Consider the following 18773-nt stretch of genomic DNA (forward strand, 5'->3'; position numbering starts at 1 on the left):
ATTTCTTCCTTTGAACAACACTTAAATAGTGCTGTTCTAGGAACTGAGGAAAATGTAAGGCATTTACTGCCCAGGTGCTCAGTGTACCTGGAGGAGTAAGTCCTAACATAGAAAGCAGTCAACTTAACTATATTAGGCAGCATTCACTTAAGCATAAAAAAAAAAAAAAATCCCATGAATATATGTTAGAAGGGCTCATTAAAAGTGGAGGAGACTTCGAAGAAAGCTTTGTAGATGAGCTGAGGTATAGATAGATTTTGAAGAGTAGTGTTTGAAAAACATAAAGGGAGAATGAGATAAGGCATTTAAATGCATAGCTTAAGAGTCTTAACTTTTCACCCAGACATAAGTTTACCAAACGCTAAAGCCAAGAACAAAGAATGTTCCCCATGACGTTAGTAAAGAGGGTGAGATAGAATTTAATACTACATTTATTGTTAGTTAACACTGAAAAATACATGTCTTAGGAACTTCCTCAGAGTTTGTAAATTTCTTGAAAGCAGACATCATCTATTTCCCACCCCACCTCCGCACCTTCTGCCTCCACAACATATACAACATATTCAACTCTGTGCCTTCTCTATGGGACTCAAAAGTGTTTGGTAAATACATGTCAGGATGAATACTTGAACAATTTGACTCTGGTAGAATTTCCCTTGGTTCATAGGATCTATCTCATTTAGATTACTTGTTTAGATTAGGACTTTAGGCAGAATGGAGAAAGAGTTCCTGGCTAAATCTTAGTAATTAGATAAGCTCACAAATCACCTATCAATTCTATTTTTTTAAAGGATACATGTTGTGGTTATCTCTTTCCTCCAAATTAATGTACTTGATGTTGGAATGGTTGATCATTGATTATATGCTGCTGTGTCAAACTAGCATCAAAAACAGAATGAAGGGCAGCCTGGGTGGCTCAGCGGTTTAGCACAGCCTTCAGCCCAGGGCCTGATCCTGGAGACCCAGGATCAAGTCCCATGTCGGGCTCCCTGCATGGGGCCTGCTTCTCCCTCTGCCTGTGTCTCTGCCTCTCTCTCTCTCTCTCTCTCTGTCTCTTATGAATAAATAAATAAAATATTAAAAAAAAAAAAACAGAATGAATGCAAAGGCCTGAAGACCTGACAACTATTACTACATCCTTCCGACTTTGGGAAAATCTCTTTCTTCTCGGGAACTCATAATAACTTTTATGGTCTTGCCCAAATTTACCACTTTCTAAGATTACTTTTTTAAGGATTTGGGAACATTACACTTCCTGCTTTGAAAGGATTTCCCTTGAAATTTCTTTATGTCTTGCCCTAGATGTTTATGAGACACCCAGCAGCTGTTCCCATTCCATGAAAAATGAAGTGAGTAGGTTTGGCAGCTGTTTCCATGTTGCTTTGGGATACATGGGCTTGCACTATTCTAAATAAATGGAATGTATTAATCACTCGCCATTCAAGTGTTTACATTTTATAAACTTCTTCAGAGGTTAAAATAGGGGAAAGAAAAAAGAAAAAAGTTCAAGTTGTGGGCAGACACCTAAAGATAATTGAACGTTAATTCCAATAGTTATATAAAATAACGAAAAATGGTCATTTTAAGATATCCTTCTAAAAAATATTTTGTGTGGGTGCCTGGGTGGCTCAGTTGGTTAAAAATCTACATTTGGCTTGGATCACAATCCCAGAGTCCTGGAATCAAACCCTATATTGGGCTCCTTGCTCAGCAGGGAGTCTGCTTCTCCTTCTTCCTCTGCCCCTCCCCTTGCTCCTTCTCTCTCTTGCTCACTCTCTCAACAAAATAAATAAAATCTTTAAAGTACTTCTGTGGATAAGGTTAGCATAAGGTTTAGACTCAATGATAAGAAACTCTGGGAAGGGAATGGGCAGAAAAGAGGTGGACAAGGATAATGGGTAAGAAAGTATCATCAAATATCTGTAGGCCTTGTGAACGATTAGACATATTCCATCTGACTCCAAATGGGAGAACAGGAGCCATGGGTATAAAGTTGAGGGAGATACATTTTAGCTCAACCTAGAGAACTTTCTAAAGTTAGCCCATAAAGAATTCACATATGACAGTAAGTTCCCACATCATTTTAGATAAATGTGGGCATGGCAGCATTGAGAGCCACTTGATTTGGACATCTCTCAGTTTCAAGTGAAAACAACCACCACAACAACAAATGAAGACTGTTCAGTCTATTTAAAACAAAGAAAATTTATTGTTTTAGGCAGCTGAATAATCAATTCCCAGCTGGATCCAGGGTCTCATGTGATATCATTAGACACAATGTCTATTTCTTGACTCTGCTGGCTTCTACAGTAGCTTCATTTGTCTTATTTGTCAGCTCCATGGTCCCAGACAAGTCCTAGTTCCTAATATTGGTAAGGGGTGGCTTCAGGGAGATTCAGATATGTATGCTCTATAATCAGTACTGAGTCGAGTGGAAATGTTGGTCTCAGGACTGGCTCAGATTTGAGGAGTTTTGATCCCATGACTTTCAATATGGCTTACTTCCCAGGTCTGGATAAGGCATTCCTTACCCCTGACCAGAAGTGTCTTCACTGCAATCTCAGTGATTAGTAACCAATGTAGGAAGGGTATTATCCAAAATAAAACCAGGGCTCTGCTCGTGAAGATGAAATAAAAGGTAGACATCAAAAGCAACCAGTTTCCATCATCATAGTTGAGTCCGAGAGAAGTAATGAGATTAGATTAATGGTTTTCAGTAAATTTTTAGCAGTGGATCAATATTGCCAACAAAATCTTTGAAAAAATATATATAATAAAAAAAGATGCTGTTCTGGTTGAAGCATAATGAGAGACCAGAGGCCTTACAAGTTAAACAACATTTCCTTCACCCCTATTTATACCTCTGTGAGAATCTGGGGATAACATTTTGGAATCTACTGAGCAAGATGAATAGTAAAGTCCCATGGAATTTGGAGTCTGTGACTGTTATGTTTGTGTGCCCCCTGGCTCCAATGGGATATTATCCTTGCTTAATCAATATTTGTTGTATTGAATTTAAATGAGATGAATTGAATTTAGGTGCCACACCTGTCTAAGCTTTGTGTGGCATTGCATTTTCCAAAGCAATTTCCCTTACTTTTCATTCATTTTTCATGGCATCCCTGTGAGTTAGGCAGTATGAAATTTTCATCTTTTAAATCTAAACTTTAACATATTATTGTGGACAATGAGGAAGACATTTCTAATGAAATGTCATTGCTTTTACATTAACTGAGCTCAAAACATTTAGAAGCAACTCAACACACTGGCTGAGAATTTAGGAGAGTGCTTCCCAGAACAGGGACACTAAGATGAGGAATGCACTTCTGGCCTTTTTTACCCCTTTCTGCCTTAACTGCTGACCAGGGCTGCCTGCATTTTGAGGTCACATACCATAGGTTCAATATTTGTGCCTGGAGCTAGTGATTTTCTGAGTCAAAGTCGCTCTGAGATGAATAGTTTGGACAATAAGTTTTCTCCCACAGCCATCATATAAACTTTTGTTTCCTACTAAACTTGGAGAACTTCTCTAAATATTTTCACCCCTAATTAGATACGCTACATTTAACATGCTATATTTTTCTTCATGGCCCTATCCTTTTCCCTCAGCTACTAGGAGTATGGAGATAAGAGTAACAACCAACTCTTACCGAGTTCTGGTTCTCAGTTTTATTTGTGCTGAACACAGACATGTCCCTTGACATCATCAAGCTTAGAGTCACGCGAGAAGGTAGATATGAGATAGTTCCTTAACAAATGTGATCTTGCAGTTGTGATCAGAGCTACAAAGGAAATGTATAAAATACATAATAAAGAGATTTGACCTCACTAGGAAGGAAGAAATGGATTTCTTAAAGAAATGATGATAGCATTGAAACAGGAAGGATCAGTAGGAATTACATAGGCATAGAGGAGAGAGAAGAGAGAGCTAGACAAAAGAAACGTGTAAATGTCCTAGATGATGGTAAAGAATATAGCAATTACAAAGCACATCATCTCAATCCTGAAAACAATCTTGGGTTATAACTATTATTATATTTATTTTATGATTGAACTGAGACTAGGAGAGTTTAAGTAACTTGCCTAAAATCACTGTTAGAAAGTAGCAAGGCCAAATCACATATATGTCTACCCTCCAAAGATGTACACTTAAAATCCCATTGCTCCTACTCCTTAAGAAGAATCACCAGACCCACATGATTCACAGAAGAATCCTACCAGAGATATAAAGGTCACAGAGTCTCTGAATTTAAATAATGGAAAAAGGAAAAACACTCTCAAATTGTTTCTCATAAAACAACTCATTGTTAATTTTATTTTATATGTATATCCCTTCCTGGGTAATTTTTAGTCAAATCCTGTCATGTAATTTCATCCATAAATATATAAGCATATATGTCTAAAAAATATACTCTTTTAAAAAATATACCTATTAAATATCAATATTACACCTAAATAGATATAATCAATAATTACTAAAGTAGTCAACTTTCCTCAATTGACTGTCTCAGAAGCTATCTGTCCAATGTCTATTTTCTGTTTTTCACAAACTCTTCAAACTAAATAAAATTAATTTATTTAGTTTATTTTAATTTATTGCTATATCTCTTAAGTTTTTTATTTATTTTTTTTTTAATTTTTATTTATTTATTATAGTCACAGAGAGAGAGAGAGAGAGAGGCAGAGACATAGGCAGAGGGAGAAGCAGGCTCCATGCACCGGGAGCCCGACGTGGGATTCGATCCCGGGTCTCCAGGATCGCGCCCTGGGCCAAAGGCAGGCGCCAAACTGCTGCGCCACCCAGGGATCCCTCTCTTAAGTTTTTTAATCTCTAGGCTTTTCCTTTATCTCTCACTTTTTTCTTCTAATTTATTTGTTGAAGAAACAAATTTGATTTTCTTAAAAACAGTTTCTTATAGTTGTGATTCTACTAATTTTACATTCTTCTATATTCTTCTCTCACATAAGTTTTTGTAAGTTGGGAATGTTGGGAATTAGATCAGAATTTTTTGTCAAAAATCTTCATAAAGTGGTATTGAATAGATCATCGGGTAACATATAATGGCCACTTTGTTTATTGTCTTTATCAGTTTGGAAACTGTTGGTTGGAAACTTCTGCTTATTGACTATCTCAAGTTACTGTTCATACAAAAAAAAAAAGCAAGATAAGTATGTGATTCTTTTTCTTTATTTAGTAGTTTTGAAACTGGTAAATTCTGTTTTCTATCATGTTCTAAAGCTGATTATTACATTTTTTTTACATCCTGTTGTTTGGTTTTATTATTAACTTATAAATTTATTGGATATGTTCATAAAATTGTTGTTTCCAGCCATTGCAATTATTCTTATTGAATAATAAACCCTAGTTGAGCCTATTCAAATTGGCTCCTGAGTCTTATTGACATGACACTAGTAGTAACTGATAACTTCTTTGATTTCTGATATAACAAATTCTAGGATTCCCTTACTTAACTTCTTTTGCCTAGAATCAACAATGTCTCACCAAAAGAAGAAAAGGGAAAAAAGCCTGGTTTCTTTTAATTAAGAATTTTTTTTTGGAGACCACAATATGGACACTAGGGGTGTTCATTGCAACCAGATTAACATATTATTTATAGGTCTTTTTAGTGACAGAAGTAGGAAATAAGCATTGAAAGAAAAAAAAAACTTATTTTTAATCATAAACTATGATTTCCAATTCAAATTTATAATTACAGGACTTTTACCTAAATTCTTTGATATTATATTTATACTTCATACCTCTTAAACTGATTCTTGATTCTTAATGTTCTTTGCTTTATCCTATCATTTGTTTATAATTATCTCAGAAGTACATTTTCAGTAGTATTTTCCCTAACAATATGATAATTGAAAGCTGCTGAGGCTTCTTTGCATTTTCCTTTGTCCTTAAGATATATCCCAAGAAGGCTATACTGCCAAATTACTGTGCTTCAAAATCACTTGAAATAATTCTTCTCTGTGTGATTATGCACCCTTGATATACACTTGAATTCATTCATCTCCTTTTACTCTTGATTTTGGAAATTTTAAAAAAAGATCTAGAAATTTGTCTTATAATTATGTAAAACATACACAGGGCATATAAACGAGTAGAACAGAAATAAGAAGTGGTGTCCTTTTTGGTAATTAAAATATGAATGCAGTGGGCCAGTGGATACACTGGGTGGGAAGTCTTTGATCCAGAGCCACCTTAGTGTTCCCAGAGCAGCAGCCTTGGTGTTCTAGATTTATGACTTGTGACATCAGAATTGCTTACCCCACAGGGCAATGTACTTACTCTATTGGTCAGGATTCTTTTGATTACTGGAAACAGAAACTTAGTTTCCATGTTAAAAAAGTAAGAGGTGAAAACAAGAACAGAAATCTCAAAAAGAGACCAAATCAAAACCAGAGTGAAAGGGATGTCTGGGTGGCTCAGTGGTTGAGCATCTGCCTTTGGCTCAGGGCGTGGTCCTGGACACCCTGATCAAGTCCCACATCAGGCTCCCCTTGAGGACCCTGCTTCTCCCTCTGCCTGTGCCTGTGTCTCTGCCTCTGTGTGTATGTGTCTCATGAATAAATAAATAAAATATTAAAAAAAAAACAGAGTAAAACAAAAACATTCATTAAATTTTTGAATTTACCTCCCTTGTACTCTCACATGTGGAATTAGGGCATAAAACCAAGGATTCTAGTATAGTTTCTTTTTTTTTTTTTTTTTTTTTTAATTTTTATTTATTTATGATAGTCACACAGAGAGAGAGAGAGAGAGAGAGAGAGAGGCAGAGACATAGGCAGAGGGAGAAGCAGGCTCCATGCACCGGGAGCCCGATGTGGGATTCGATCCTGGGTCTCCAGGATCGCGCCCTGGGCCAAAGGCAGGCGTTAAACCGCTGCGCCACCCAGGGATCCCTCTAGTATAGTTTCTTATGAATTTTCTTTCTACTGTCTTTCTGCTGCTCCCTACCTCACCTATTCTCACTCTCTACATATATATATATATATATATAAATTGAGGATGCTTCTTTACAGGAGTCTTGTAAAGGTTAAGTGATATCATGCATGTAAATGTAAAGTACCTAGTATAGTGCCTGGCAGATACTCAGAATCCAATTAATTTGGTTTTTTTTTCTTTTTCTTTTTCTTTTCTTTCTTTTTTTTTTTTTTACTATAGACACTGTTGTTTCTGTTTCCGTGATAAAATTGGTACCAACTATATTTTTTTGTTCTCGTTCCTTTGTCATATTCTTCCCAGAGAATTGCAGAGACTTTATACCCTATAATTTTTCGTTCAGTTGTACTTGTCAACCAAGACTTAGCTAAAGATAGCTCTCTAAACTTAGGCTTCTTAAAAGAGAAAAAGGAGGAAGATGTTCAAGACTTTCTTTAATCTGAGCTAGCTTGGGTACTGTATTTTGAGTTCTCAGCATAGGGTCAGGAATAAGAATGATGTGGTTTTTCCTTCCTCTCCCAGGAAAGAACTGTGTGGATTTCAAAGCAAGTGTTGTAATAACATGGGAAATGTGACAGACCCTGAACCCCTGGTCCTAGCATTATCCACTTCATGCCCTGGGTGATCTTAGGAACTTTACTTTCCCTTCTCTGTGCCAAATTCTGTCTATCTATAAAATTAGGTCATTCAAAGAGATCTGTGTTTCTTCAAGTTTTAGAAGTATATGGTTCTGGGATGCCTGGGTGGCTCAGTGGTTGAGTGTGTGCCTTCAGCTCAGGGCATGATCCTGGGGTCCCAGGATCTAGTCGCACATTGGGCTCCCCGCAAGGAGTCTGCTTCTCCCTCTGCCTATGTCTCTGCCTCTCTCTCTGTGTCTCTCATGAATAAATAAATAAAATATTTTTAAAAAATAGAAGTATATGGTTCTATATTTACTTAAACAATCTCATTAATACAGTTCATATAATCAGTTCTATGACTTTTATGGTCCACATTTCTCTTCCCAATGTATTGGCTTCCTTCCCTCATTAAGTGATGTACTCTATGGAATCCATTAGGTTTTCATTCTTTCCTTTTGGCTGTCAATAAGCCTAGAGTTAATTTTCATAGAAAATACTAGCTCTCATTAGTCCTAGGCTTCTGGTACAATAACAACCTTCTCCATATTATAATTATATAGATTTTATCTTTTGAAATTGCTCTTAATATCAAGTAATATCAGTCTTGTTTTAAACCACTCTAGTCTTGTTATTGTTACTATGAAACTCTCCATAGGTTATAAGTGTTATTTCTTCATCTCAAAGGCATCATAACCACTTGGGAGAAAATAATCTCTCTCCTATCTATTTTTTATGAGAAAAAAAAGAGTAATAGAAAAAAATTAGAGAAATATAATCATTTTAGATGAAGCTTTTGGTTATTAGCATCCAATGAGTTAAATATAATTCTAAGGAGGTAATAATTATTAAATAGGTATCTGACACTAAGATAAAAAAACATCTTCTAAGTCCAATTTTCAGTCTTACCCAAAGATTCTGGTTTTGATACTATTCTTACCTGAGTGGTAATTAACAGTAAGCTCTGCTCCTCAAAGTGATAAGTACCAAATAGCTTGCAGGACTCCATTCTAAAAGCTTTTTTAACAACAGAGATATGTAACATGCCAAGTGGTATGGTGAAGTTCTAAATGACTTTTCAAATGTTCTCATGAGTTCTAGGACGAACAAATGGAGTAACATAAGACGGCTCAATGCTAGGTGAAATGAAAAAGTACATGAAGATTATCTGTGTTATTTGCTCAGTCTGATTCTTTTGATAACTCTGTTAGTGACTTGGAAGGACAAGCTGACCACGTTTTCAGATGACACTAAACACATTGCCAAAAGTGGAATTGGAGTAATACAGGAATTGGAGTAATACAGAAATTGGAGTAATACAGACCTGGATTTGAATCCTAACTCCTCCACTCACTTTCACATGATCATCTACTGACAGAATTAGGACCAAAGCTTGAAAGCTACAGGAAGATTGACATCATCTCATGGCAAGGAGGAATTTTCTAGCAAAAAAAGCTTAAATATCTTCAGTTACACTACTGATGTGCAGAACTAGGTAGAAAGTTGTAAAGACCAAGAGCTATGTATATCCACTTGTAAACTTGATTTTGAATTTAAATATTATTTGCTATTGTGATAATGATAGTGGACTATCACTGATGAATGGTAATGATGTTTATGATGATACTGTTCTACTCAGTATTGTCAGATTACTTCTCATAAGCCATTTCTAGGGAGTTTGAGAAGAATATTGTTGAATTTTAATGGATAGGGAGACATGAGAGCAGTCAAGGGAGACATTTGGAAGCACATCCTATGAATACAGAATAAAAGAGACAGGTATATTTCACCAGATAAAAGAACACTATAGTCTTGGGAACATATCTTTAATGTCAAGTATATGAGCAGAACACTGCTAATGAAGGTCCAGACAATAGAATTAGAACCAATAGTTTGAAGCTTCAGAGAAACTGACTTCAGCACAATAAAATAAACCACAGAGAAAGAATTTTGATATTAGATTGGCCTGGATTTGAATCTAACTTTATCATTAACTGTGTTATCATGTTCATATTATTTCACTGCCCTAAGTCTCAGTGACCTTACCTGTAAAATGAGATAATATTAGACTCTACCCTATAGGACATTTGTACAGATTAAAATGAGATAATGCATGCAGATAAATAACAAAATATCTGTCATGTGTACATAGTAATTGCTGGTTGTGATTGCTTTTCTTGTTAATGCTATAAAGTCTAGAATATAATGAAGGTTGGGCTACTTCAAGTGGAGAGAACTAGGAAGTTGTCACTGGGTATTGTTTATAAAGGGAGGGAAACAAAGGTTTTGAGGGGATTTGAACATGGGGTTTGGATGTTAATGAGCCTACTATGATTCTAGAAGTGCCTTTCTGGCATCATCCTCTGGTGCTTATGATATTTTTCCACTGGTGCCATTTCTTTCCTGGCCTCTTGTATACCAGGGCCCTTATCCCTATGATCTACTTAGGCATCTGCTGGATCAGATTTAGCAGTCTTCCCACCATATAATTATCTACAACTGCTTGAGCATTTACATGCTTAAATTTTTCACAAACTACTTCATGCTATAATACCAACAGTTAATCATAGAGCCTTTGATTGTAATCTCTTCACAGTATGGACTACGTCTCTGATTGGCCAAAGCTTATAATAGTAGCAGATAGTGAATATGTGATGGATGGGTGCATGGATGTGTGGACAAAGAAACAAACTGATAGAATTTCATATGTAGAAGTATGTATGTTAGCAGTCATCATATTTAATATTCTATTCAATACCTAAATATTTATCTTTAATACCTCTTCCTGGTAGTTATTTAGCATTTGCTTGAGAACCTCCTGTAATAGGAAATTCATCACTTCTTCAGGTATCCCATTTTCTCTTTGGACAAATCTATTAGCATAGCTTGGCAAAGTTATACCATATGTTGAACTATACTATGTCACTCAGTTAATGAATTAATGTCTTGCCCCTTCTAGCAGTATTAGTATTAACAGGAGACTCATGAAAGCATGTTCTTTAAATAAAAGAATTTATATTATAAGGGCAGAATTTCAAGCACTAGTACTGGCAGAAAGAAAATATGCTAATTTCTTTCTTCACAAATACAAGATCTTATTGTTATATAGTTGTGGGGGATACAGGATGACAGATGTTTGCAGAATATCCATGTTACAATAAGAAGTAGATTTTGCACATCAGTAGGTATGTGGGAGATGAGATATAAACTATGATAGACCTAAATACATAGTCATGCTTCTTGAATACAAAAAATGGTTGTACAGAATTACATTTCTTTTAGTTTTAAGGAATGCTACAGAAATGAAGTGTATTTTTTTTAATTCAACAGCTCTGTTAAGTTAAACTTAGAAAACCATGAGAGTCAATTTATTTGAATCAAACATTAAAAAGGGTATTATTCTAAGCAGCAATTAAGACTTAAATGCCATCATTTGATTTCTCCCTGGAAAGCATTTGTTTGCCATACTATGACAGAGCTGTTAAATTGGCCACATCTGTAGACAAACCAAAGATAATGCTATATCAAACCTTATTTTCAGAAGGCACATCTGCTTCTTGAGGAAAAAAGAAATTAAGAAAAGGCAACCTAAGGGAAGTCAAAGTACCACAATATGTGGGTGAACTATAAACTGATTACCATGAAAAGCTATTAGATTAATTTGCATCCCACCTACCAGTGTGTTCCTGTAGTGTCATGATGTCTATTGATTGAGGGTAAAGACTTCTAGAGGAATATCATTTCAGGCCAAAACTCTTTGTAGATTTGTACACATGTGATCAGCCTATAATGACCCTGTTTCTTGACAGGGTCACTATCTCTTTTAGTGGTGAGCCCTTAAGCCATTCCTTAACTGAATGGATCAGGGTAGATGTCTCACTTGCAATGGATCAGTTGGATTTTCTTATGCCAGTATTTGACATTTGGATTGAGATATGTCTCAGTATGGATTGTTTGCTTGAAGAGAAGAAATGTAAATGTTGGGCTTTGAGGAAACTTGTTTGTCCAGGTATTACAGAAGAGAGTGGATGAAAGGTAGAAGTATATTATTGCCATGAGTCTAGAATGGCTTTTAAGTCTCTGGTTCTAGACTATTAGTTATCCTTGGCTTCTGTGAAATTGTCCAATATCTCTCTAGTACTTTGACATTTCCTTACTTCACTGAGATATTTGAAGTCAGTTTCTATAAATAGTAAGCAAAAGGATGCCAACTTAAAAGGTCTAAATGTTGCTGCCATTACCTTGATTTCTCAGTTGTCAGGAATAATGTTTTTCAGAAAAATCAAATCTGGGAACCCTTATTCAGTATTTTTTTTGTACTAGATGATGAAGAGAGCACAGAAAAAACATGTTACAATATTATTCTCTTCTTATTCTTTCATCATTGCTTTCTACCTCAATACACATCCACGCTAGACTTTTCTAGGGAAAGCAAAACTCAGTGAAAGGAGGTGGTCCTGTCTCTTTAAAATAAAAACAATTCTGGAAACACATTATACTTCCACTCATTTCAGCCTTGACTAAAATGGTAATGTTCCTCTTAATAAATGACCACATCTATTTCTTTTAAGATGGTAGCAGCAATTGCTCTTTGAGTTACATGGCAGGTTCTCCTTTGCCTAAAAGGAATGAGTTGTATTAATTTTATGGTATTAGTAAAATTAATAATTCATTGATTAATATTCAATTTCTCTCTGAAATGAGGAAGGAGGCAGGTATGAGATTCCCTGAGCCAGGGAAACCTGAGAGGGTTGAATGTATCATAAAGTTTTTCTGGCAGGACCATAAAGTTAAAGAAACCAAAATGAATCCGTGGGTTATAGAGAAAATGTGGACATCATGGAGAGTCTTAACATTACTTCATAATAGGATATTCTTTCATTTGCCACATCCTCTGCTTTGCAAAGCTCCACTTGAGCTGAGGTCATATTTCTGTTGCTGAAATTTTGCATGGAAAGTATTTGTGTAAGTATCCCCAAATCCATTTTCCCAAACACACATAGACACACACACATGCATATGCATGTTTATTAACTTCCACTTGCTTTCAGATTAAAATTCCATGTATTATTCCAAATATAAGAACTTCAAGTATCTATTAATCTTGGAAATTAAAATTCAAGCCATCATATTTGATTTTCACTGAAGTGAGAGGGTTGGTAACTGAAGATGCCTAGGAATCTTTTAGCAAGCAGTACAGGACCACATGATTAATCTAAATCTGAACTTACTGTTTCTAGTCTGGTGTCTCAGAAACTTAGAACCGCTACTCTGTGCTAACAAGTAAAAAGCTGAACAAATTGAAAAATCAACAACTCTTCCTAGATCCATCAAAGAAGTAAGATCACAGGGCAAACTGCTGCCCCCAAAATTGGAGAGACAGACAGATAGATACAGAGAATCGCAACTTACCAAAGCAGAAACTCACAAGCACAAACACTCAGGAGATCCAGTGCCTGTGAGGAAAACCTAAACATTTTGACAAATTGCTAGAGGCTCAGTTTGGACAAGTCTGAGAGTTAAAAACCCCAGAGAGACCTAGTTATGGAGGAGGTGGGTGCCAATGCTTTTAAGAATATCTGAGAAACATTCCCTTGTGATTCCATCAAGAAAAGTAGAAAAGTAACCATTTAAAAATATACCAGAGCATTCTGTTCTTCCTAACAAGACCTTCCCTCACTAGAAACTGTTTTGCCAGAGCCTAACCTATCTAGGAGAAGAGAAGTATGCACCTTCAGCTCCCTCCAGCCTTCCAAATGGGGGGGAAGGGAAATAAACTACTCTGGCCTCTTCTAATCATCCTTCCCCACCTGATGGGGTACGTAGGAAGCATAAGTAAAGTTCACAGTCCAGGGCCACAGACTCACCAAAGGACTGACACTAGAGTGTGTCCCCTTCCTCCACACCTTGCCACCACACTACTAGAAGCCTAATTGCTAGAGTTCCTTTCACTCAGTACATCATGCCTTGCTACTGACAACAACAAAAAAGCAAAGCATATTGAGACAAAAACAAAACACAGTTTGAAGAGAGTAAGCAAAGATCAGAACCAGAAACAGCTATGAGAGAGCTGTTGGATTTATCAGGCCATAAATATAGGACACATGATTATTATGCTATAAGCTTTGTGAATAAAATATATAGCATACAAAAACAAATGGATAATGTGAGCAGAGAGAGAGAAATTATAAGAATAAAAAATAAATGCTAGAGATCAAAACACTATAATAAGTGCTTTTGGTTCATTAACAGACAGGACATAGCTAAGGAAATCTCTGAACTTGAGGCTATGATGATAGAAATTTCCAAACCTTGAAAGAGAAAAAAGACTGAAAAAAACCCCAGAATATCTAAGAACTGTGGGACAATTATAAATAGTGTAACACACCTGTAATGGGTATGCCAAAAGAAAAAGAAAGAAATAGAAGCAATATTTGAAGCATAATGACTGAGAATTTCCCATAAATTAATATTGAGACAGCACAGATCCAAAACTCTCAGCACCAAGCAGAATATATACAAATATACAAAATAAGCAGCAACAGAAATCTACACCCAGACATATCATTGTCAAACTTCAGAAAATCAAAAAGACAGAATCTTAAAAGAAGCTAAAAGGAAAAAAAAAAAAAGAAAAAAAAAACCCACACACAAAAAAAAATACACTACCTTCAGAGCAGCAAAGGTAAGAATTCCCCCCAACTTCTTCTCAGAAACCAAGCAAGAAGAGAATGGAGTAAAATATGTGAAGTGCTGAGAGAGAAAAAGTGACACGTGTAGAAATTTTTATTCTGTAAAATCATCCTTTAACAATGAAAAAGAAACATTAAAACCTCTTGAGGGATGCCTGGGTGTCTCAGTTGGTTAAGTGTCTGCCTTTGGTTCAGGTCATGATCCCAGAGTCCTGGGATCAAGCCCCATGTGAGGCTCCCTGCTCAGTAGGGAGTTTGTTTCTCTCTCTCCTTCTGCCCCTCCCCCTGTTCCTTCTCCCTCTCTCTCACTCACTTTCTCTCTCAAATAAATAAATAAATAAAATCTTTAGAAAAAGAGTTCTTCGGAGAGAAGGAAAATGATCTACCTCATTTTACAGCAGAAAATGGGACCTACATAAAGCATTGAAAAATAAGTAAAAATAAAAACTTAATTTTCTTACTCTTAACTGATCTACAAATATTATTCAAAATAATAATGCAACAATATATGCTTATATTTATGTATGAGTGAAATGAATGACAGTAATGATACAAGGGACAGGAAAGAATTAATAATATTTTGTTATTATAAGGTAAGTGCACTGCTCATGGAGATGTATAGTGTTATTTGAAAATGGATTTGGATTGATTGTAAACATATATTGTAAACTTCAGGGCAATCACCAAAAAAAAAATATTTGAAAAAATAAATATAATTGATATGTTAAGGAGAGAAAATTGAATCATGTAAAATGCTCATATAAAACCACAAAAAGTGGAAAAAAACATAGAAGACAAAAAAATTAAAGAACAAGTTAATAAATAGTAATAAACATGATGTTAATCTAGATATATCAGTAATAACTTTAAACATAAATGATCCAAATATACCAACTAAAAAACAGATTGTGTGCATGTATCATTGAGCAAGATCCAACAGTATGTTGTCTATAAGAAACCCATTTTAAATATAAAGAGATATCTAAAATAAAACTAAATGGATGTAAAAAATATATACCATGCTAACAATAGTCAAAAGAAATTAAGAGTATACGAACTTCAACAAAGCAGGCTTCAGAGCAAGGAAAGTTATCAGGGATAAACAGAGGCATTACAAAATGACAAAGGAGCCAATAATTCAAGAAGACATAACAATCCTTAATGTTGTATGCACTTGAAAACAGAGCATCAAAATATGTGAGGCAGAAATTGATAGAACTGCAAGGAGAAACAGATGTATTCACTGTTATAGTTGGAAACTTCAAAAACACTTTTATTATAAATGGGCCAATCCAGCAGACAGAAAATCAGTAAGGGCATAGCTGAACTCAACAGCACCATCCATCAACTGCATGTAATTGACATCTATAGATTGCTTCATCCAAGAACAGTAGAATATACATTCTTCTCAAACTCACATGGAACATTCACCTAGTTAGGCCACATTCTGGACCATAAAACACTATCTTTAGCAAATGTGAAAGAATACAAATTATCTAAGATTTGCTCTCAGGACATAATAGAATTAAACTAGAAATCAGTACATAAAGGAAGTTGGAAAAATACCCCAAATAGTTGGAGATGAAACAGTTATTAAATAATACATAGGTCACAGAAGAAACAAGATAAATTATAAAATATTCTAAACAAAATGAAAATTAAAATATAACATCAAAATTTGTGGAATTCTGCAAAAATATTGCTCAGAGGGAAATTTATAACAATAGATATCTACATTTGAAAAAGAAAAAGATCTAAAAATCAATTGTGTAAGTTTTCACCTTAGGAAACTAGAAAGAGAAAATTAAGTCCAAAGTAAGAATACAAATAATAAAAAGTGAATCAGAAATCAATGAAATTGAAACCCAAGTAGAAAATATCAGCAAAACCCAAAGCTGCTTCCCCGGAAAAACAAATAAATGTATTAGCCTCTAGCCAAACTAATTAAGAAAAAAAGAAGACACAATTATAATATCGTAAGTGAAGGAGAAAACATCAATACAGATCACTGCAGATCCCATGGATGGTAAAGGATAATAAAGGAGTCTTATGAAAAACTCTTTGCCCACAAATTTGATCATTTATATTTAGATTAAATGGACCACTTCCTCAAAGACACAATCTGCCAAAATTCAAACAGGAAGAAATATCAAAACTGAATAGGTCTATATATTAGAGAAATTGAATCAATAGTTAATAACCTTCCAAAACAGAGAGCAGCAGCCCCAAACGGGTACACTGGTTAATTCTACCAAGCATTTGACAACAAAATTATACCAATTCTTTACAATCTCTTGCAGAAGATAGAAACATAGTAAACACTTTCTAACTCACTTTAGGAAGCCAAAATTACCCTAATACTAAACCAAACAAAGAGATTTATCAGAAAACAAAACTACAGGCAAATATCTCTCATGAACCTAGCAAAAATCCTAAAGAAAATATTAGCAAATAGAATCTGAAAATGTATAAAAAGACTTATATAGTATAATCAAGTGGAATTTATCCCAAGTATACAGGCTGGTTCAAGATTTGAAAATCAGTTACTAGGCAGCCCTGGGGGCTCAGCGGTTTAGCCCTGCCTTCGGCCTGGGGCATGATCCTGGAGACTCAGGATAGAGTCCCACATCGGTGTCCCTGCATGGGGCCTGCTTCTCCCTCTTCCTGTGTCTCTCCCTCTCTCTCCCTCTCTCTCTCTTTCTCTTTCTCTCTCTCCCTCTCTCTCTCTCTCTCTCTCTGTCTCTCATGAATAAATAAAATCTTAAAAAAATAATTTTATAAAATCTAAGAGTCATTTGCGATAAAAAAAATGAAACAATTCTGTGAACTAGGAATAGAGGGGAACTTCTTCAACTTAATAAGGAATATCTATCAAAAGCCTACAGATAGCATCATACTCAAAGGTGAGGAACCTCTTGACACTGCTTTCCATATTGTGCTGGAAGCCTAACTAATTCAGTAAAACAATAAAAGGAAATGTATACAGATCAGGAAGGAAAAAAAAAAACTGTCTTTGCAGATGACATGATTATCATTTAGAAAGAATATCTGAAAGAATTGACCAAAAAAGAAAAAAGGGGGAAAAATAATGAAAAGCACCAAGAGTGAACCCTAACATAAACCATATACTTTGAGTAATAATGACGTGTCAATGTAAGTTTACTGAATGTACAAGTGTACCACTGTGGTGGATGTTGATAGCAAGTTGTGTGTACGGGAATATAGGTCGTATGTGGGAACTATCTGTACTTTCTGCCAATTTTTCAATCTTGCTATGATTCTAAAACTGCTCTAAAAACAGCTTATTGAGAAAAGTTCAACCTCAACAGACAGAAAAAATCAAAGTAGAAGCTGATTTTTACAGTTTTGGTATACTTTAAAAGCAATGTTTTTATTAATATGCAAATAAAATACAGCACTGACATTTTTCAGCTCAGTAATGCATTATGGTGACTTCATGTAAGCAAGGGCAAAGTGTCTTTCCCAAATCTTTCTCAATTCTTCACATTGAAGTTTTCTCAACTATTTCTGGAAGTCTTTGTGGAATCTCAAGGGAAGTTTTAAGTTAGAGTGGTTAAGAGAATGATTTTAGAATTCTAGTTCTGCTATTAACCATGTGACCTTGGACAAGTAATGAAACCTTTGAGAATTCTTATATTCTCATCAGTACAATGAGGGAAATCACAGGACTTACCTCCTCCAGTTGCTATAAACATTCAAGGAAATAATGCATGCCAAATGCTTATGCAGTACTTGGCCATCGTGAGTGTTCAATCTGCGATGACTCTGATTCTAGTCCAAAGTTTTCTCAGCAACCTCTTATATTAACCATTTCATCTTGTCCTTCACAGAATATGTAGTCAAAATCAGATTATTATGCCTTGTTGCTACAGGCAAGTTTTGACAGTCCCTCAAATTCACAAATTACTCAACAGCAAATACTGTTCCTATTCTCTCTTGAGCAAGCCTTATTCTCACTACCCCCCCCCAAATAATCTTATTAAGGTCACTAATAATTTCATCTTCACCTTGCTGAATCCATTGTTAATCCTCATCTTATTTGACTTATCAGTAGTGTTGAAAAACAGCTGATTATATCCTCCACTTGGATTGCCTTTTTAAAATACAGTTTTCAGGGAATGAGGCTTTCTTGAATTTGCTCCAGTTTTACTAGTTTCCTCTGCCTATTTGGCAATTCCCTTTGCTTGCTTGCTTCCTTTTCCCTCTGGTCATTGTGTCCTAGGTTCAGTTCTTGGTACCTTATTTAAATATTATATGCCCTAGACTTCAGTTGTTAATTTCTTTCTCTTCATTATCATGATGCTCTAGGGTTCAGTTTTGATTCCATTCTCTATTCACACCCAATACCTTCTGTATGCTGATGATCCTCCATATTTTTTTACCTCCAGTACAAACTACTTTATTAAACTACAGATTCTTATATCCATCCCCTCCTTGACATTCTGACAAGGACAAGCAGACATCTCAAAATCCCTGTGTCCAAAACTAAAT

At 35.3% G+C, this 18773-nt stretch overlaps 1 long non-coding RNA gene across 2 annotated transcripts in view; it reads right to left on the reverse strand.

Moving 5' to 3' along the window:
- Positions 1 to 18773, reverse strand: part of LOC140632432 (uncharacterized) — a 30913-nt gene that overhangs the window by 11274 nt on the left and 866 nt on the right. Inside the window, exons 2-5 of one of the 2 annotated variants that reach the window (XR_012029993.1) lie at positions 17956 to 18104; positions 11811 to 11888; positions 8510 to 8666; positions 3651 to 3782 (exon numbers count right to left, since the gene is read on the reverse strand). This is a non-coding gene — a long non-coding RNA (uncharacterized lncRNA). Of the gene's footprint in view, positions 1 to 3650; positions 3783 to 8509; positions 8667 to 11810; positions 11889 to 14238; positions 14650 to 17955; positions 18105 to 18773 lie in introns of those variants that run through there. The other variant, XR_012029994.1, reaches the window with a different exon arrangement.

This window comes from Canis lupus, chromosome 4, assembly GCF_048164855.1.
Source record: "Canis lupus baileyi chromosome 4, mCanLup2.hap1, whole genome shotgun sequence".
Taxonomy (NCBI): Eukaryota; Metazoa; Chordata; class Mammalia; order Carnivora; family Canidae; genus Canis; species Canis lupus.